The 22,908-nt window shown below is 40.7% G+C and overlaps 1 long non-coding RNA gene across 2 annotated transcripts; it reads left to right on the top strand.

Annotated features, from left to right (window-relative positions):
- The first annotated feature begins 5,503 nt into the window (after positions 1–5,503).
- Positions 5,504–21,642, top strand: LOC121556034. Of its 2 annotated transcripts, none has more exons than XR_006658304.1 (3): positions 5,504–5,546; positions 5,730–5,817; positions 21,606–21,642. It is a non-coding gene; the product is annotated as an uncharacterized LOC121556034 (long non-coding RNA). The 2 variants fall into 2 exon arrangements; XR_006658303.1 differs by lacking the exon at positions 21,606–21,642 and adding an exon at positions 7,727–7,766.
- Positions 21,643–22,908: the final 1,266 nt, after the last annotated feature.

Here is a 22,908-nt window from a genome sequence, read left to right as displayed (position 1 = left end):
CCTGTCTTAGATCAGATGCTCAATGAGCTCAACAGATGATTCTCTAGCTGAGAAACTGTGACATAATGAATGGCATCCAAACTCTAAACCCCAAAAAGTGATGCATTTCTCAAAGATAAGTCCCTGTTTCCATTTACTAGAATGTATGAATCAAATATTGAGGACTTGGGGCATGAACTACATCAGTTCAGAAGAATTTGACAAAGGAAAATCCAGAGTGGCATGCAGAGACCCTCCAGTGTAGTAGAGATAGCATTATTCATTCAGCCTTATAAAGAAGTTTTCTTTCAGCTCTTTAAACTGTGCAGAATAGCTGTTTCAATCCCTGTTAGTACCGCTTCTTGTGAACAGAGTTTTTCTGCACTAAAGCTAGTGAAAACGTAACTTAGGTCCACAATGTCAGATGAAAGATGGAGCAATTTAGGTGTATTAAGTATTGAGTCAAGGAGAGCAAAGGCCTTGAATCCAGATCGAATTTGGCGGATCTTTTTGTAAGAAACCACAAAAACCGTAGAATACAGTTGATGTAACTGATAGTGAATATGTAATGCAAATGACAAAATGTAAATGCAAATAATAAATAGTTGAATGATTATAAACAGGTCATTTGTCTATGTGATGTCTGCAATTTAGTGAAGAAAACGACATGACAACAATAATGTGTGATGTAACTGGCCCCTCTAACAGCACAACTGGCCCCAGCCTGGCCCCCTCCCACTGGGAATGTTCTCGAACCACCACTGCTGCTACGGCCATTGGCCCGGTTATTGTTGAATAATAATGAAGCTAGGTCGATTCAATTCAAATAATATAGCTAGTAACTTCAAAATACTTACAGCTGAAATACACTGCCGTTTTCTTTGTGAACATGGTGAGATGGAGGAAGCCGCATCCACATGTAGAGTTGTTGGGGAGGGGACAAGTTTCCCAAATAGACACTGGCTTTGGATCAGGTTTAAATTCCTCCCACTAATGATCCTTGTTAGGTTTGGGGGAGGGGAAGCTGATCCTCAGATCTGTATCTACGGGAAACTTCACCCCAGCAAAGAGAGACGGGGAAGAGGAGGAGAGAGAGCGTTGCTCTCAGGATTGACAGATCATGTACAAAATCTACCAGTAGGAAATTGGTGTCAGAATATAATATCTGTACCTTTAGCAGTTCTAATGTCTTCATTTGCTCCATTTCATTAGTCTTGTTGATTGATTGCTGATATCTTGTTTCACAGGTGAGATGGTGTTGATGAAGAGCATCCATCCGTTTTAGTACTGCATTAATAGTAATGCATTCATAGACATATAGTTGATACTGGTGGTCCTACCCATCCCCCACTTCACTCCATTAACCCTACACTTGCTGCTCACATGGTGGTTTGTCTAAATGTATCTGACTTTAGGTCAGCTTTTAAGGTTCAGAAGGTAAAGATTGTGTTAGGCTGTGTCAGGAGCACTAGTGGTAGTGCTGCCGCTCCCAGATCACACATTGCCCTATATAAGTATATACTGTAGCAAGCTGAACCCAACACCTACCAATTACCACATTCTGATCTCTTGGTGTAATGGATAAGGTGTTGGCTTGATAGTCGCTGGACCTGGGTTCGAGTCCCGGTTGGAGCTACCCCCAAATTTGTTACATTGGTGTCAGAAGTGGGATAGTGCCTGTGAGGCCATCAAAGAGGCGTGTACAAGTGAGAGACTTGCTATAAATAAGTATGGGGGCATGCTCTCCCCAAGGAAGGGGGTAATGTAGCGACCTTAATCCAACACCTAGCCACATCATCGAGAGGTTCGGACCTCTTGGCGTAGCGCTTGTTGGGTTCTGACTTCTAAACATGAAATAGACTTATTCATGTCACTGAGGGAGAGAGGGGAATGTATAATGTTTACATTCTGTCAGGATATGTTATTGTTAGTCATCAGGGATCCTATGGGAGGAGAAGAGACACAGTCTGGTACAAGTCAACATGACAGTCGTGAGTTGGGGAGGAGTGAGCAATTTGGGCAGAGGTCAGGTTAGATGAAGTGAGGAAGAACATATATCACTAATCTTCTGGATAGCAACAGAGGTGTATTGGCTGTTCAGATGTGGAAGGAGGGGCTCAGCATAGGAGAAAGGGTTAAATATCAGTGCTTGTGGAATGTGTTCTTTGTCTTATGCAGCTGTATGATCCAATGGGTGAATAAACTTGGTTTGAGCTTTACTAAACGTCCCTGAGTTTTACTAGGTTCATTTAGAACCTAACACGCCTTAAGGTGTTGGCTTGACAGTTGATGGACCCAGGTTCAAAACTCGTTTGGGGCTACCCCTGAATTCACTACAATATATTTGTTTGCCCTACGGGCAGGGGAGACCGGATTTGAGACGAAGGGGGCATTACACCGTTGCTGTCTGCAAAAAACATCTACACTGGTGGAATCAGTGGAATTGCCTTGGGAGAGATGTGCACATTTCATGGGCGGGATCCCAGGTGTCCCATGGGGAAAAAACAGTGTCTTGACCATTAGACCAAGAGGTAATGCCCTCTTGACCTGAGGGTGACACTGATTTTGAAGTTGAAGGCAGGACTACCTCATTACCAGATCATGAGATAGACTCGTGTTTTCACACATGGGATAGTGTAAAAGGAAATTTGCCTAGGAAGCAATGAAATAATAGAATTATGAAATAGGCTGAATCAAAATTGTGTTTACATATGTTTAAGACTCACACACCTCAGCCTGTTTCTTTCCACTTCATGATCTGTATCATTGCCGACCTTCAACCTGTTAACACCTGTCTCTAGTGGCATCAGAATATAGGCAGATGGCCATGGAGTTCAGAGAGTGAAGAATATCTTCTCACAGCATCCTCCCTCCACAGCTCCATCTCCAGGCATGTTGGTACAAACTTCATTTTATTTTGCCTGCTGGTGAACAAGGCCATTGACAGCACCATCCATGTCCCTCTGTCAAGGAGGTCCTACTTCTTACGTTGAAAGTCGTCTCTCTGAAAAGAGGAGACATTAGAAGGTTTCTTCTTAGTTTTGTCTTTTGTCTCAGACAAGGCACATGTCAGAGAGCGTATTTACTTTACTAATTGACTTGTAGAAACGGACAACTATATACAACATGTCAATTGTGAAATGATTGATATTGGACATCTAGTGTTAACATGATATTGGGTTAATCCTCACCTTGTGGTGATTTATCTACCTTTGATGAGGTCTACTTTGAGGTTTCTGGCCTGGGGAAGGGTTGCCCTCTAACAGGTTTTCATCAAAGGTGCCTTCTCCCTCTGCCCCACGCCAGAGTCTCACTCCAGGAAAAGGTCTGAAAGACCTCTGTCTCCACCGGTTGGGACAAGGGACCATATTTTTCCTGCGCTAACTCCTTTTCAAAGTACATATAAATCACACAAACCTATGATCCTACATTGTAGATATATGGTATGGCATATCAACTGAATTAATCTCAAGTCTAAAAACAATCACTCTTATCACACACTTCTACTACCTTACCTCTTGATGATGTCCTCTTGTACTTCTTCACGTGTGACCTCATAAACAAAGCATGGAGGTTTGATGGCAATCCAGGTAATATCTGGCCCTGGCAAGGGGACCAGACCCATAGACTGGAGGTGTCCTCTTCACCTCGGGGACAGGGGACTTTGTTGGTCTTCCAGCCAATCTCACCTTCTTCACCTTAGCTGGTGTAACAGCCAATCTCACCTTCTTCACCTTAGCTGGTGTAACAGCCAATCCCACCTTCTTCACCTTAGCTGGTGTAACAGCCAATCTACCTTTCTTCTCCTTAGCTGGTGTAGCAGCCAATCTCACCTTCTTCTCCTTAGCTGGTGTAACAGACAATATTACCTTCTTCACCTTAGCTGGTGTTCAAGCCAAGCTCACCTTCTTCAACTTAGCTGGTGTTCCAGCCAATCTCACCTTCTCCCCTCCTTAGCTGGTGTAACAGACAATCTTACCTTCTTCACCTTAGCTGGTGTAACAGCCAATCACACCTTCTTCACCTTAGCTGTGTGTGTGTGTGTGTGTGTGTGTGTGTGTGTGTGTGTGTGTGTGTGTGTGTCTATATAGTAAATGCTATATATATATATATATATATATATATATATTATATGGTTATATATTGATCATTATATATTATATTTATATAAATGAAGGTAGGTATATATATAAAAAAGTGTAAAACTAGCAGTGTGAATGTTAAAACAATAAATGTTATAGAATAAGAGTTTACTGAAAATAATATAAGTAATTAAGTGAATAATTTAACAAATGTAGTGAATATGTCTGTTTGTAAATGAAACCTAGGCTATACAATTATTTTTAATATGTAAATAAACATATCTTTTTATGATTTATCTTTCCTGGTTGTTATTTCTCAGTATCTCTAAACAGAAAATGTGCCAATCAATAAAGTTTTCTTTGGTTGATGCACCATCTGTAGATTGTGTGATTTGATTGGACAACTAGTATTTAAAGAAAGACACGCAACTACAGAGGACAAACATTTTATGATTCATTATTTTTTAAGTATTGACCTTGGGGAGAGAAATACCTTTTAGCGTTTTTCAAAATTGTTATTACACGACAAGTTCAAGCCAATTTTGTCTGCATTTTCAAATGATATATACCTTATGTCTTATGCCTTAATTGTAGTAGCGTAACTGTGTTGTGAGATCTTAACTAGAACAATAAGAAACTAATACTGGATATAGTCAATGGGATAGTTGTTGTCATGGTAGACTTTTAAAACTAATTATGTGGCTGGCCACCTTTACAACTCGGAAGGCATGGTTTTGCAGATAAATGAGTAAACGTGAACTACACTCTTAAAAGAAAAGCTTCCTGTAGGATCCTTTAGGATAATATAAGGTTAAAAAATATACCTTAAGATTAATTTCCAAGCCTATACTCTGCCATCAGCTCGTTGTTGAACCGTTGTAGACTTCAGGGGTTCTTTGAAGAAGCCTTTTCAAAAGAGGGGTTCGGTTTGGAACCGAACAGCGCCTCGTGAGTAAAGGCCGCTCCAGCGCAGAATTCAAATTGAGACCGTTGGTCAAAGACAACTGGAAGCGGGAAGCGCGCGGATGGTTGGAGAGACGCGACCAATAAGAGATGACTTGCAACGGATTGACGTGAAAGGTGAGTGAACCTTAGCTATTCGCTAGCTAAGATAATAATTCATCAAACTACTATCAAATAACTAAAAAACAATACATGATGTAATGTACTCTTGGTTTTTCATCAGCTAGCCAAGCTATAGCCTGTAATGTTAGCTGGTAATTGTTGTATAAATGTTGGTACGTTTTAGCTAACGTTAGCTACAGTAGCTAGCTAGTTAAAGTTACTGTAACGTTAGCTAACTTTAGCTAGCTAGACTCAATATTGAGAAATTGTAGTCATTTAAACCCATGATATACTTTCTCACCATCTCCTTCCATCCTCCTCCCTTTAGTACCTGGCTTATCCTGCCCCTGTCCAGTTAAGTGGTGGAGAGTTTGGGAGCTGTGAGCTCGGATAGAAAAATGTATCAACCACCACGAACAGGTAGCACACACACACACACACACACACACACACACACACACACACACACAGATGACCCAATGTAGATTATGTTCGACTTGACAAAAAGAAGAATACATAAAACAGATCAGATTAGCTAGATGCATTTGATATTGAATACTCATGTTGTTTATGTTGTGTTTGTGTCTAATTGATGTCTTTCAGGTTGGTGTATTGGGGCGGATTGTTCTGTCCTCTGTATTTCAGACCAAAGCAAGACAACGTTTAAAGCTCACTATGGATCTACTAACAGGTTAGTCTCTATAAAGTATTTGGATGTATTTGAAGTGTGATTATAGTGTGTTCTGTGTTACTCCTTTGTCAATCCAATACTAACTGAATAGTGAATCAATCAATCAATACAGTTTGATTATTGTGTGTTTTATGTCATTCCTTCATCTTTTCCAACACTAACTGAATGGTGAATGAATGTATTTGCAGTCAATCAATCAATCAATCAATACAGTGTTTGAACAAAATTCAACTCCAGTTGAAGAACTGGGACAAGCTATACATCTCATTGTGGGGTAGGCCACATGTTATAAAGATGGTTAAAGCTCCTAAACGGAATTACGTCATCAGCATGTTTCCACTGTCCATACCTGCCTACACCTTTAACACCATAGACAAAATGATTCATTTGGACTATTAAAAGGGCGAGGATGAACCAAGCTAGATTACAGGTGAAGACTTAGAATGGAGGATTAAAGCTCCCTAACATGTAATTATAGCAAGAAGCCTTTATAACTTGCCCAAATAGGCTCTTTATTGAGAACTCTAATAGGCCAATTTGGGTTGACATGGAAGAAGAACTTAATGCCCCATTTGGAGCATCATATTATCTGAGTCAACACTTAAATGTGGGACCGCAGAATCCAATAATGTCCCATACTAAGAAATATGACATCAGATACATAAGAGACAGACATCTTCACCTTTCCTGACAAGCTCTGCTTCTTTATGGAACAACCATAAATACAAATTAGGAGGAAAGGTGGTTGTCTGGAAAGAGTGGGATAGGTTTTGTTTTAGCCTCAACACTAATACATTTCACTTTTGCGCTATGTGTCAACTTGAATTTGAGTGTGGCTGTGGAAGACTGGTCCCTTGATGATGTCTGCAAGTGGCTGAGTACCAATGATCTCCATGATTCCATCCCATCATTCCAAGGTTCACAATCTTTCTGAAGAATGCCAACTCTCTTCAATTGTCCACTTTGCAACGAGCATACTGTCTTTGTGTCCAGACGACTCACACATATTGGCCTCTATCACCAGCATGAACCACATTTTCTAATTACCTGTGGAATTAATGGGTGTGGGAAAGCAAATATATGTTTTTAGCGCCTATCGGTCACACATCTACCAAAACCACAGAGCTTTTAAGCCCCAACTTAGATGAGAATTGCCCTCATGATGAATTTGAGACGGGGACTGATCCCATTGAAGATGACATGAGCGATGTAGAGAGTCTGCCAGAGGCTGAATATGTTCAAGCCACAGAGATCAACACTGAGCAGCTAATTGAAGGTCTCAAAAAGAATATCTATTTTTTGATTTTGGAAATCAGGAAAGAACACTGCATCCCAGCTACGGTACAGAATAGCATTGTTGAGGACCTCAGAACCATTTTTGATGCATTTATGACACACTACAGTGATCCTCTCAGGTTTCATCTTACAAATAAGCAAATAAACGTGGTTGAACATGATGATCTCAGGGACTTGCTTAACAACTCTGCAGTATTTGAGGAATGCATTAGATGCATAAGCTCTGAGTGGATGCTGGAGCATTACTGTGTGAAAGAATTGGGCATGGTCCGGCCAATTGAAGTACCACTGAGCAACAAAGAAGGTTATACAACAAGGTGATTTCAATACAGCTACATAGTACCCAGGCTATATTAATATAAAGAGACATGAGACAAAACAATCATAATGAATAAGATTACATGGACAGGGGGACCTGATCCTAGGTCAGCACTCCTCCTCTGAGACACTTCCCAGGAGTCACCAGGACCAAGAAACATAACACTTACTGTTGTAAAGTCTAGTTACAGCAGGTGTTTACTGCCATCTACTGGAAGATACCAATAAAACACTTTATTATCAGGGTGTGGAGCCTGCTGAGTGAAACAGAAAGTAAATGTGTTCTTTTGTACAGGATCCATTTTGAGACGACAGAGCAGAAAACACTATATGGAGAGAACTAAAAAATAAAGTGAGTATTTCTATATTTCTGAACAATAATCTAAGCCTATAACTTCAGTTTATTGTTGTAGCCTTTTTATTATGCAATTAATAAATGGCCGTGTTTAGTTAATTCAATTGGAAGTTATCAAAATAACCTGGCTGTTGTTGACAAGCATGGGCCTATTCAGTTCATATCCATATTATTAATATTTCATTCAGTGATTGAAATTATGACCCCATCCTCAGTAGCCTATTCCAGCAGGCTACTGGGCAACAGAAGCACTTCCTACCTCAAAATCGTCTTGCTATTCAAGTTAAATAAATTAATCTGTCAATTTGAACTAAGCAAGCTGCTAAATCATTCAGCTTACATCTTGCCTACATCTTGCCCAGGCTACTGGAGGCTGTCTGAAATAAGATGTAGGCATATCAGGGGCTATGTTTTGGCCTAGTTTTCAGGGCTTGTGGGTGGGTTTTGAGTAGTCATTGGGCTAGAAAAAGCAATTGCATTAAATAACCTGACTGTTTGGATGTGTCTGTTAGTTAATGTTTTATTTCTGAGAGATAATGAATAAAAGAGAACAATTGACATTCAATAATTAGTTGTCACTGTGTTAACCACAACCAACATGCTGGATCTCTGTTTAGGGGTCAGTGCTCTAAAATGAGTCTCTCTGGGGAGAGAGAGGAGGGGGGCCCTGCCTCTAAAATGAGTCTCTATGGGAAGAGAGAGGAGGGGGGCCCTGCCTCTAAAATGAGTCTCTCTGGGGAACATGACACCAAAGACAAGAGGTGAGCTGACAATATTGTTAAAGAATTTATATTCCAAAACGCTATATAGGAGAAAAGAAAATCACAATTTTGTTTTTTCATCAGAAATGATTACTAATGAGTACCTTCAATATAACTATTGTAGATTTGAGATGTGATTTAAAACCATTGTTTTGCTGAAATGTAATGTTCGTATCCTGTATATTTGACTGTGATACGTGGTTGTCTCACCTAGCTACATTAAGATGAATGCATTTACAGATGCCATATCTTAATTTGACCCAGTTTCTCACAGCAGGAACATAATCCTGCAGCAATAGCAAATGTGTATTTTTAGGCGGATTATAATTAAGGGATATTTTCTGTAGGGGTTCATTCATTTTCATCAGGGAAAATCAAGTCTGACATTTTAAAGTGGAAATTACACACTTTAGATGCCTTTATAAAGCCTTGTAGTGGTTTAATAATTTCTTTAAACAATAAAAGCTAATTGACCAACATTTCTGAAAATGGATATATAGCGTTTGGGAATGAAACTCTTGTTTCCCCATCTGAGCTCAGAGTAGATGAGAGACGTAATGTTTGTCTCTGTTGTGTTGAAGCCCAATCAAGCAGGAGAGACCAGCCTCCCCTGTACCCAGCTGTGTGTCAATGAAGAGTGACCGGTCTATGCATCAACCTATACTGTTTACAGAGGGAGACTTTTCTAGTGAACAAAGGTAAGAAGAACTCATGGGTCATGGTCAGTGAGTTAAACAACACTGTCTCTAGTCATTTCTCCTCTCCCCATTTTACCATTTATTTTTGTTGTTTTCATAATCCATAGGCTAATCCTTTTTCCATTTTCATAGTCCTGAAACATTATCAAACAAACACAACATTCCCTGTGTGTGTGTGTGTGTGTGTGTGTGTGTGTGTGTGTGTGGTGTGTGTGTGTGTGTGTGTGTGTGTGTGTGTGTGTGTGTGTGTGCACTCCCTGGATGAGGAGATGTAATCTCTATCCCTGATTGCCTAGTCACTTTTACCCCTACCTACATGTACATATTACCTCAACTACCTGGTACCCCTGCACATTGACTCAGTACTGGTACTCCTTGTATATAGTCTAGTTATTACCTCAACTACCTGGTACCCCTGCACATTGACTCAGTACTGGTACTCCTTGTATATAGTCTAGTTATTACCTCAACTACCTGGTACCCCTGCACATTGACTCAGTACTGGTACTCCTTGTATATAGTCTAGTTCTCCTGTACCCCTGCACGTGACTCAGTACTGGCTCCTTGTATATAGTCTAGTTATTACGTCAACTACAGTGAAGGAAAAAAGTATTTGATCCCCTGCTGATTTTGTACGTTTGCCCACTGACAAAGAAATGATCAATCTATAATTTAAATGGTAGGTTTATTTAAACAGTGAGAGACAGAATAACAACAACAAAATCCAGAAAAACGCATGTCAAAAAATGTTATAAATTGATTTGCATTTCAATGAGGGAAATAAGTATTTGACCCCCTCTCAATCAGAAAGATTTCTGGCTCCCAGGTGTCTTTTATAACAGGTAACGAGCTGAGATTAGAGCACACTCTTAAAGGGAGCGCTCCTAATCTCAGCTTGTTACCTATATAAAAGACACCTGTCCACAGAAGCAATCAATCAATCAGATTCCAAACTCTCCACCATGGCCAAGACCAAAGAGTGCTCCAAGGATGTCAGGGACAAGATTGTAGACCTACACAAGGCTGGAATGGGCTACAAGACCATCGCCAAGCAGCTTGGTGAGAAGGTGACAACAGTTGGTGCGATTATTCGCAAATGGAAGAAAAACACAAGACCTGTCAATCTCCTCGGCCTGGGGCTCCATGCAAGATCTCACCTCGTGGAGTTGCAATGATCATGAGAACGGTGAGTAATCAGCCCAGAACTACACGGGAGGATCTTGTCAATGATCACCAAGAAAACAATTGCTAACACACTACGCCGTGAAGGACTGAAATCCTGCAGCACCCGCAAGGTCCCCCTGCTCAAGAAAGCACATATACATGCCCGTCTGAAGTTTGCCAATGAACATCTGAATGATTCAGAGGAGAACTGGGTGAAAGTGTTGTGGTCAGATGAGACCAAAATGGAGCTCTTTGGCATCAACTCAACTCGCGTGTTTGGAGGAGGAGGAATGCTGCCTATGACCCCAAGAACACCATCCCCACCGTCAAACATGGAGGTGGAAACATTATGCTTTGGGGTGTTTTTTCTGCTAAGGGGACAGGACAACTTCACCGCATCAAAGGGATGATGGACGGGGCCATGTACCGGTCAAATATTGGGTGAGAACCTCCTTCCCTCAGCCAGGGCATTGAAAATGGGTCGTGGATGGGTATTCCAGCATGACAATGACCCAAAACACACGGCCAAGGTAACAGGCGTTTTCTGGATTTTTTGTTGTTATTCTGTCTCTCACTGTTCAAATAAACCTACCATTATAATTATAGATTGATCATTTCTTTGTCTGTGGGCAAATGTACAAAATCAGCAGGGGATCAAATACTTTTTCCCTCACTGTATACTTTTTATTTAGATGGGTGACATTATCTGCCAAAGTAATACCACTGTAGATAAAGAAGAGCTCTCCAGTTGGTGTACCAAAACTTTCAAAGGCCATTTTTCTCAAAATTGAGGTTACAAGTTTATCATCTTTCAAAGCAGAATTATGAAGATGTTCAAGAGGATTCTTAGTCCAGAACTCCCAGAAGGCTTTGAGAGTCAGAAGCAGGATAAGGAAGTGGTGGACGCTGAAGATGAGAAGCAGGAGAGCAGTGTCAGAGAGGGGGCTCTGAAGAGCACACTTCACGTCCTGAGGAAAATGAACCAGAAGGAGCTTGCTGACACACTGGAGAAAAGTAAGAGCTGTCTGCCTCATGTTGAATGCTGTTTTAGAACAAACATTTCAAAGCTGTAGCTAAAGTACAGCTAAAGTAGCTGTGTAACTCAATGATATTGTAGCAGCCTTAACACAACACCTAGTGACCTCATCAAACTTTATAACACAGTCGTACAATATTGTAGGCATTAAATCAGACAGAATATTAATATCCTCTGTGTTATTTATAGATTCAGATGAGCTTGCTGTGATTTGCCAACGTGAACTCAAATCTAATCTAAAGAAGAAGTTTCAATTTGTATTTGAGGGGGGATCGCTAAACAAGGAAATCCAACACTTCTCAATAAGATCTACAGAGCTCTACATCACAGAGGGTGGAAAATGCGAGGTCAATAATGAACATGAGCTGAGACAGATCGAGACTACAGCCAGGAAACAAGCAAGACCAGAGACTGCAATCAAATGTAACGACATCTTCAAACCCTTAACTGGACAAGACAAACCTATCAGAACTGTGCTGACAAAGGGAGTCGCTGGCATTGGAAAAACAGTCTCTGTGCAGAAGTTCATTTTGGACTGGGCTGAAGAAAAAGCAAATCAGGATGTCCAATTGGTATTTTCATTCCCTTTTCGGGAGCTGAATTTGATGAAAGGGAAAAAAACACACTTTGATTGAACTTCTCAATCACTTCTCAATGGAAACCAAAAAATCAAGAATCTCCAACTACGACAAGTACAAAGTTCTGTTCATCTTTGATGGTCTGGATGAGTGCCGACTGCCCCCTAGACTTCCAGAAGAACAAGATCTGTTGTGACGTCACAGAGTCAACCTCAGTGGATGTTCTGCTGACAAATCTCATCAAAGGAAATCTGATTCCCTCTGCTCTCCTCTGGATAACTACCAGACCTGCAGCAGCCAATAAGATCCCTTCAGGGTGTGTTGACCAGGTGACAGAGGTACGAGGGTTCAATGACCCACAGAAGGAAGAGTACTTCAGGAAGAGATTCAGTGATGAGGATATGGCCAGCAGAATCATCTCACACATAAAGACATCAAGGATCCTCCACATCATGTGCGACATTCCAGTCTTCTGTTGGATTTCTGCAATCGTCCTTGAACACATGCTGAAATATAAGAGAGAAGAGATGCCCAAGACTCTGACTGAGATGTACTCACACCTTGTGGAGTTTCATACCAAACAGAAGAATGAAAAGTATCTTGGGAAAGAAGAGACAGGTCCACACTGGAATAAAGAGAGCATTCTGTCACTGGGAAAACTGGCTTTTCAACAGCTCGTGAATGGCAATCTGATTTTCTATGAAGAAGACCTAAAAAAGGCTGGCATTGATGTCAATGAAGCTTCAGTGTACTCAGGATTGTGCACACAGCTCTTTAAAGAGGAATGTGGGCTGTACCAGAACAAGGTGTACTGCTTTGTTCATCTGAGCATTCAGGAGTTTCTGGCTGCTGTATATGTGTTCCTCTCATTCATCAACAACAATGAGAATCTAACGGCCAAACCGCAATCAACGTCCAGGAATGTTTTGCGCTGTTCAGAGACAAGCCTGAAGTTACTTCCTACAAGAGTGCTGTGGATAAAGCCTTACAAAGTGAGACGGGAAAGCTGGACCTTTTCCTCCGCTTCCTTCTGGGCCTCTCAATGGAGTCCAATCAGAAGCACTTCACGAGGTCTACTGACAAAGACAAGAAGCAGCTCACAGAGCCATGAAGAAACAGTCAAGTACATCAAGAAGAAGATCAGAGAGAATCCCTCTCCAGAGAGGTGCATCAATCTGTTCCACTGTCTGAATGAACTTAATGACCATTCTCTAGTGGAGGAGATCCAAAGATACCTGAGATCAGGAAGTGTCTCCAGTGAAGAACTTTCACCTGCACAGTGGTCAGCTCTGGTCTTTGTGTTGCTGACTTCAGAAAAGGAGCTGGATGTATTTGACCTGAAGAAATACTCCAGATCAGAGGAAGGTCTTCTGAGGCTGCTGCCAGTGGTCAAAACCTCCAGAGCTGCTCTGTGAGTACATACAATGACATTTCAGTACTTATTATCAGGAATAAATATTCAGTTTAGAGAAAAATATGCATTATAATATGTACAGTGGGGGAAAAAAGTATTTAGTCAGCCACCAATTGTGCATGTTCTCCCACTTAAAAAGATGAGAGAGGCCTGTAATTTTCATCATAGGTACACATCAACTATGACAGACAAAATGAGGGGGAAAAATCCAGAAAATCACATTGTAGGATTTTTATGAATTTATTTGCAAATTATGGTGGAAAATAAGTATTTGGTCAATAACAAAAGTTTCTCAATACTTTGTTATATACCCTTTGTTGGCAATGACACAGGTCAAACGTTTTCTGTAAGTCTTCACAAGGTTTTCACAGACTGTTGCTGGTATTTTGGCCCATTCCTCCATGCAGATCTCCTCTAGAGCAGTGATGTTTTGGGGCTGTCGCTGGGCAACACAGACTTTCAACTCCCTCCAAAGATTTTCTATGGGGTTGAGATCTGGAGACTGGCTAGGCCACTCCAGGACCTTGAAATGCTTCTTACGAAGCCACTCCTTCGTTGCCCGGGCGGTGTGTTTGGGATCATTGTCATGCTGAAAGACCCAGCCACGTTTCATCTTCAATGCCCTTGCTGATGGAAGGAGGTTTTCACTCAAAATCTCACGATACATGGCCCCATTCATTCTTTCCTTTACACGGATCAGTCGTCCTGGTCCCTTTGCAGAAAAACAGCCCCAAAGCATGATGTTTCCACCCCCATGCTTCACAGTAGGTATGGTGTTCTTTGGATGCAACTCAGCATTCTTTGTCCTCCAAACACGATAAGTTGAGTTTTTACCAAAAAAGTTATATTTTGGTTTCATCTGACCATATGACATTCTCCCAATCCTCTTCTGGATCATCCAAATGCACTCTAGCAAACTTCAGACGGGCCTGGACATGTACTGGCTTAAGCAGGGGGACACGTCTGGCACTGCAGGATTTGAGTCCCTGGCGGCGTAGTGTGTTACTGATGGTAGGCTTTGTTACTTTGGTCCCAGCTCTCTGCAGGTCATTCACTAAGTCCCCCTGTGTGGTTCTGGGATTTTTGCTCAACGTTCTTGTGATCATTTTGACCCACGGGGTGAGATCTTGCGTGGAGCCCCAGATCGAGGGAGATTATCAGTGGTCTTGTATGTCTTCCATTTCCTAATAATTGCTCCCACAGTTGATTTCTTCAAACCAAGCTGCTTACCTATTGCAGATTCAGTCTTCCCAGCCTGGTGCAGGTCTACAATTTTGTTTCTGGTGTCCTTTGACAGCTCTTTGGTCTTGGCCATAGTGGAGTTTGGAGTGTGACTGTTTGAGGTTGTGTCTTTTATACTGATAACAAGTTCAAACAGGTGCCATTAATACAGGTAACGAGTGGAGGACAGAGGAGCCTCTTAAAGAAGAAGTTACAGGTCTGTGAGAGCCAGAAATCTTGCTTGTTTATAGGTGACCAAATACTTATTTTCCACCATAATTTGCAAATAAATTCCTAAAAAATCCTACAATGTGATTTTCTGGAAAAAATAATTCTCAATTTGTCTGTCATAGTTGACGTGTACCTATGATGAAAATTACAGGCCTCTCTCATCTTTTTAAGTGGGAGAACTTGCACAATTGGTGGCTGACTAAATACTTTTTTTCCCCACTGTATATAATATATAATATTATATTGAAAAACATATTGAATCAATGCATTGATGTTCACATTAGTATAACAATATGACTACATACAATTCTAAGATAAATCTATATGTTGTTTGAGAGAATAAACCAAATGCATCTGCTATTGTCCTTCTACACTACTCGTGTTAAATTAAAAGTGTGTTTGTGAAATCTTGATGATATCTTTGTCAGACTGTCAGGCTGTGGAGTCACAGAGAAAGGCTGTGCTTCTCTGGTCTCAGCTCTGAAGTCAAACCCCTCACACCTGAAAGAGCTGGACCTGAGTAACAATGACCTGAAGGATTCAGGAGTGAAGCTGCTCTCTGCTGCACTGGGGAATCCTCACTGTAAAGTTGAGACTCTGAGGTCAGTAGTCCTGTATTTGGTCAACAAGTGATAACAATTTTATTGTTAGTGTATATCAATTCCCCATTATGTATATCACTAGTAGAACATTTACCGTTAATTCGTATAATTTATAATCTACAATGTTTGTTACTGTGGTTACGGTAATGTATTTTAATATATTCAATATTATTATTCCGGTCTTCCGTTCTCATTGTCAGAGTGGACACATTGTTTGCAGAGCACACAACCTATGCTACACTTGTGAGAAAAAGTTATGGTTTATTTCATTCCATTTACGAGTTTTGTCAATTTAGTCATTGTCTTTTGTTTGGAGCGCTCCTGTCAATGTTGAGTAAGGACGCACATGCATAGAAGTCGGCCTATAGGCTACCTGGCCTGAACGCTAATGTAGGCATATAAATGTGCCCATTTGAGGATCTGATAGTATTTCTGATTGGCTTAACGCATCACCACTAATGACCTTTGGAGTTTCTCAAAATAATGTTTTCTTCACCTCAAACAGCAAGCAAATTAAGTCTATTTTTACATCCATTGAGAATTACAATAGTTCCTCAATGTGTTTGAAAAATCTTTCCAGCTCTCTCCTTTCAATAACCACATAGTGTGAAAGGGAAAAATGCTCTGATCCAGTGGAAACGTCATAAAATAGGCCTACCTGATTACTACTTATCAGTGCTTGACTTGGTCTGAAACAGGTTCCGGTACTATTTTTGGGTGCTGGAACTGTATATATTTAGGTGCAGGAGCTCCACAATACTTTTGAGCTAATATTCTATGGAGAGGAACAGGAGCTCAAGCAGTAGAACATTTGAGGTGCCGGTACTCAGCTCCGGTCAGCTCCTGCCCAAGTCAAGCACTGCTTCTTATCCCTTGCGCCTACAGCTGTGTCTGTCCCGAGCTCACTGGAGCAGGAAACTCTGAGGGCCCATAATATTTTATACAATGTTGCAAGTTCACTAGTACAAGCTTCCTGCCAGGCCCAAGTTAACGGTTTATACAATGTTTCAAGTTCCTTGCAGACAGGCCAATGTGATTTATAGGATATTTATTATTATCAGGATATTTTCTACCTGCAGGCTGCAATGTTTTTATTTTTTGGCTTTATGTAGGCTATTTTTACAAAGTTGGAAATGGCAACAGAAGTTACTTTTTTTAGGTTTGTTTCATTTTCATTTAGATTTGGATAGAATTTTGATTAACCACATGACAATGATTTAGAGATATAAAAAAATAACTGTTTCACAATCATTTGCATATGAAAACCATAACTGGCACGCAGATCGGTAGAAATGTGAAGATAAATTGGCATTCCACATGAGAATGGTTTGCCGACTCCTCGTGTAGCCTCACAAGCAACTTCAGGAGAGTAATGGCAGGATCTGAGAAAGCCAGCAGGCGCGGGAGGAGAATAGTTGGGTCAGGTTAAGTTTTTGTTCTTCTGGTTATCTAGATCTCTGGTGCCCTCTTGAGGCATTTGTCTTATTTAATCAAACCGTAAGCTTTAAGCATCAGACAAGCTCAGTGAATATAGTTGATTTTAAATGACATGCACAGCACAATTATTTAAATTGACACACAGAGAGCCAAACCTCTTCTCAAGTCTCCAAAAGTCTAAAGACATTTTCTGCTTTACACATATTTTGCAATTCAAAATGGCACTTTTTAAATGCACTGCACACGGTTCTCTGCATAAGACACAACAATCTGACATAAAGTCACATGTTTGCCTTTTCAAAACACTGCCATTGAAAATGACACTACATGAGCTAATTGGCCAATACATGTGCCACCTGGCCAAACACCTCAATGGTTCATTGTTACCACTTCAATCAGGAAGTAAGCACTATGAAAAGACTACAGGTGAGCACCTTTTGTTTTACAACAACAATGGAAGATGTTGCAGAGAGAGAGAGGAAGAGGAAGGAGGTGAGAATGAGAGGGGGAGGAAGAGTGAGAGGTAGGGGTAGAGCTGGTAGAGGAGTTCATGGCCAAAGAAGACAACAACTTTCAAATGAAATCAGAGCAACCTTAGTTGATCATGTCATCAACCATGGGCTGACAATGCGAGAGGCTGGACAGAGAGTGCAGCCCAACTTGAGCCGTTTTACTGTCGCCTGTGTCATCCGGACATTTAGATTGGAGTACAGGTATGTAACCAACATTTCTTTCACACCATGTAGTACACCCCATGTCATAGTGTATCAGGTGGGTGACACCTGTTTACTTCATGAATGGCTGATGTCTACATGTTTCCTGTACAATTTACTCTACTGTGGGGGAAATATCTTAAGGCTGCATTGTCCAAGCCCTATATTTTAGTTTTTTTGTTTTTCTAAAGGACTGAGAGAGACGCAGCCATGGTGGAGGAAGGGGTCAAATGTTCACCGGGTACAGGAAGCTGCCATTGTAAACTTGGTTTTGGAAAATAATGAAATCAGATTACGAGAAATTCAAAGCCACATCATCCAAGACAACACCATATTCAACAACATTCAACGAGTCAGTCTGTCCACATTGGCTCGCATTCTCAAGCGAAACCAAATCAGAATGAAACAACTTTATAAGGTGCCGTTTGAGAGAAACTCTCAAAGGAAACAAAGAGGTCAGACGAGCATATGTGGATGTAAGTACAATATTGACTGCAGTACACTACACGCATCATTGTTTCCTAGTGTACTGGATAACACCATATTGATTGCTTTTGTTCTTTGTTTTCAGGGAGTACTGGAAATGGATGCTCATGCAATCCCACATGAGTTCATCTTTATAGATGAGGCTGGGTTCAACCTAGCAAAGACCAGAAGAAGGGGGAGAAACGTCATTGGCCACAGAGCCATTATAGATGTTCCTGGCCAACGTGGTGGGAACATCACAATGTGCGCTGCCATCTCCAATACGCATGGTGTCCTCCACCGTCATGCCAACCTTGGACCATACAACACAGCCCATATTCTGACATTTCTGGACAGACTCCACAACATTCTCATACCACCAGAGCGTATGAATGATGCAGACCATCAAAGAACCCGGTACGTTGTAGTATGGGACAACGTGAGCTTTCATCGTGCAGCCCCAGTCCAAAACTGGTTTGCTGACCACCCACCATTTCTCGTGCAATACCTCCCACCATACTCACCATTTCTGAACCCCACAGAAGAGTTATTTTCGGCATGCCTCTTGTGCAGGCTATGGAAGAGCCATGTGATGAGATTGATGTGGGTGCGATTCAGGGATGGATAAGGCACTCAAGGTGCTTCTTCCCTCGATGTCTGGCAAGGGAAGATATTGCCTGTGATGTGGACGAGGCGTTGTGGCCAGACCCAGCTGTGATGTGGACGAGGCGTTGTGGCCAGACCCAGCTGTGATGTGGACGAGGCGTTGTGGCCAGACCCAGCTGTGATGTGGACGAGGCGTTGTGGCCAGACCCAGCTGTGATGTGGACGAGGCGTTGTGGCCAGACCCAGCTGTGATGTGGACGAGGCGTTGTGGCCAGACCCAGCTGTGCGGCAAGATTCTGCCTAATTATTTTTCTTGCCTCTTTTTTGTTTTGTATATATATTTTTTCTGCACATTTTTTCTGCAATTTTCTTTTTCAGTTTACTGTTTTTTGTGAGCATATTTTTTTTCAGTGCAATGTAAATATATCTGCTGTGCATATGTTGCACTGACTTGTTTGGTGAAAAATAAAAATACAAATGTTTCAACAGCATGTGTGTATCTGCAAATATTTCTGTGCATGTGAACAATCTGAAGAATTTTCTACAATTTGAACTATTTTAGTATTATGGCAAAGCATACTAAAGATGACAGTGCTTTTCATTATGCCCAACAGAGTGTAGTTGGTTAGACAAAAATCTGGTAATATGGAATGAAGTGTGTGCCATTTCGTGCAAACGTTTGATTTTGATAATGCTATATGTAGTTTTTTGGTTGCAGTGCTTCATTTTGCAGGATATATTAGGTATTTTCCAGTTTGGGTGTGTGGTTTTGTGAATTGTGTTAAGTATTTTGATAAAACCAGCCTAGTTTGCAAAATTGTGTTTTAGCAATTGGGAAAAACTAAAACACATAGGGTGTGTCTATCTATGGAAAAATACACTTTTTGCAATTTCGACCAATCATTGGTTGAAAGAACAGACGACTTTCGGTAAACCAATATTTTTTCTGGGTCGGAGACAGCCCTAGTGTGGACTGTATACTCAAAACAATCAAAATATGATACCTCACTGTCTGTCTTTTGACTGATACTGCTTTTTAAACTGCTCTGGTCAGTCTACTCAAATATTTGGACTATACATGTTTCTCTCTACAAGCAATGCTTTGATAATTTCTCATTTCTAATAATGATACATCCATTTCTGAATAGATATGACAGGTTTCAGGACACTGATATATCTGAATATGTTGAAAAAATATACTGCCACTCTTTTGACCACCAAAGAATAGCAGTGTGGTTTTTAATATGATTTGACTCTTTGCAGGCTGTCAGGCTGTCTAGTCACAGAGAAAGGTTGTGCTTCTCTGATCTCAGCTCTGAGGTCAAACCCCTCACACCTGAGAGAGCTGGACCTGAGTAACAATGACCTGAAGGATTCAGGAGTGAAGCTGCTCTCTGCTGGACTGGGGAATCCCCACTGTAAACTGGAGACTCTGAGGTCAGTATTCCTGTAGTTGGTCAACAAGTGATAACTGTTCACCAGATCCACATGTGTTTACCAGGCACACATAGTCCACACCATATGTGTTTGGACAGTGAAGCTTACAGTTTTAAATTTGACGCTATGCTCCAGCATTTTGTATTTGAGATAGAATGTTTCATATTAGGTGACAGTATATAATGTCACCTTTTATTTGAGACATTTTCATACATATCTGTTTTACGGTTTAGAAATGAAAGCACTTTATGTATGTAGTTCTCCCATTTGAAAAAGTCTTAATAATTTGGACAAATTCACTTATAGTCTATTACAGTAGTCAAAAGTTTAGTATTTGGTCTCATATTCCTTGCCCGTAGTGATTATATCAAGCTTGTGATTCTACAAACTTGTTGAAAACATTTGCAGTTTGTTTTGGTTGTGTTTTGGATTATGTTTTTTCCTAATAGAAACTGAATGGTGAATAATGTCCTGTCATTTTGGAGTCACTTCACTTGTATTGTCAGTAAGAATAGAAGATGTTTCTCAACACTTCTACATTCATGTGGATGCTACCATGATTATGAATAATCATGAATGAATCGTGAATGATGATGAATGAGAAAGTTACAGAGGAACAAGGATCATACCCCCTCTGTTATTGGTAATGGTGAGAGGTTAGCATGTTTTGTTGTAGCCTCTGTACATTTCTCACTCATTATTATTCATGATTCATTCATGATTTTTCTTAATCATGGCATCATTAGGATTAATTCAGTAGTGTTTAGAAACCTGTTATCTACTCACTTAGACAGAAGATTACTCCAGTCATCATCCACCATTCAGTTACTATTGGGCAAAACATAACCCAAAACACATAACCAAAACAAACTGCAAATGCAACCAACAAGTTTGAGTCACAAGCTTGATGGAGTCATTGCGTTCAAGGAATATGGGACCAAATACTCAACTTTTGACTATAAGTGAATTTGTCAAAATACTTATGACTTCTTCAAATGGGGGACTGGATACATAAAGTGCTTTTTATTCTTCTAAACAGTGAAACAGATATGTATGAAAATACCCTCAAATAAATATACTGTCACCTCATATGAAACATTTGATCTCAAATCCAAAATGCTGCAGTATAGAGCCACATTTAAAATGTTATCTTCACTGTCAAACTAGATATGGAGTGGACTGTATACTCAATACAATCTAAATATGATACCTCACTGTCTGTCTTTTGACTGATACTGCTTTTTAAACTGGTCTGGTCAGTCTATTCAAATATTTGTAATATACATTTTGATCATTTGTAATTTTTTATAATGATACAGTACATCCATTTCGGAATACATATGGCAGGTTTCAGGAAACTGATGTATCTGAAAAGTTGAAAAAAATATATACTGCCACTCTATTTTCACCACCAAAGAATAGCAGTGTGATTTTAATATGATTTGACTCTTTGCAGGCTGTCAGGCTGTCTAGTCACAGAGGAAGGCTGTGCTTCTCTGGCCTCAGCTCTGAAGTCAAACCCCTCACACCTGAGAGAGCTGGACCTGAGCTACAATCACCCAGGAGACTCAGGAGTCAGACTGCTCTCTGCTGGACTGGAGGATCCACACTGCAGACTGGAGAAACTCAAGTATGTAGAGGGTTTATGTCAATGTTCATATCAGACATGTTGGAGTTATCAGGCTAGTTAAGACAAACATTCTGACCACCACTTGGACTAAGTTATATGCTGTGTGTGTGTGTGTGTGTGTGTGTGTGTGTGTGTGTGTGTGTGTGTGTGTGTGTGTGTGTGTGTGTGTGTGTGTGTGTGTGTGTGTGTGTGTGTGTGTGTGTGTGTGTGTGTGTGTGTGTGTGTGTGTGTGTGTGTGTGTGTGTGTGTGTGTGAGTGTGTGAGTTCAGGTGTATCCCTCAATGACTGTCTGTTCTTCTGCTTACCGCTACAGTGTGGAACATGGTGGAGAGAAAACAATAAAACCTGGACTTAGAAAATGTGAGTGTTGACTGCTGTGAAGAATATGACTAAGAATAAGTCTTAATTCAAGTGAAGTCAAAGTCAAAGACCACCATCATTACTTACTTGGTCATATTAAATATCAGCTGTAGTTCTACAGAAGCACAAATCAGGGACACCAAAGTTTACAAAGAGTTGCTTTGACAATGTGTGTGTCTGTGTGTGTGGTGGCGTGTTCCTGTTACATTAGAAGTGTGTGTGTGTGTCAGGGTGTTTGTGTGTGTGTTTCAGGATGTGTGTGTTCAGGATGTGTGTGTGTGTTCAGGATGTGTTTTTGTTTGTGTGTGTGTGTGTGTGTTCAGGATGTGTGTGTAATTAATGGGAATAAGTGTGTTTTTATATTACCATACAGTATAACATATAATCATTCTAATATGAATGATGATGATTTCTAATATTGTGTCTGGTTTCATCCATCAGATGTCTGTGATCTCACACTGGATCCAAACACAGTAAACAGACACCTCTCTCTGTCTGAGGAGAACAGAAAGGTGACATGGAGGAAAGAGGAGCAGCCGTATCCTGATCACCCAGAGAGATTTGACTGGAAACAGGTGCTGTGTAGAGAGGGTCTGACTGGGCGCTGTTACTGGAGGTAGAGTGGAGTGGGAGAGGGGCTTACATAGGAGTGGCATATAAAGGAATCAGCAGGAGAGGAAGTGGTAATGACAGTGGGATTGGATGGAATCACAAGTCCTGGAGTCTGTTCTACTCTGTCAACAGTTGTGTTGCCTGGCACAATGATAAT

The sequence above is a fragment of the Coregonus clupeaformis genome, unplaced genomic scaffold (assembly GCF_020615455.1).
Source record: "Coregonus clupeaformis isolate EN_2021a unplaced genomic scaffold, ASM2061545v1 scaf0149, whole genome shotgun sequence".
Lineage (NCBI taxonomy): Eukaryota > Metazoa > Chordata > Actinopteri > Salmoniformes > Salmonidae > Coregonus > Coregonus clupeaformis.
This window is presented reverse-complemented; position numbering and strand designations above follow the sequence as displayed.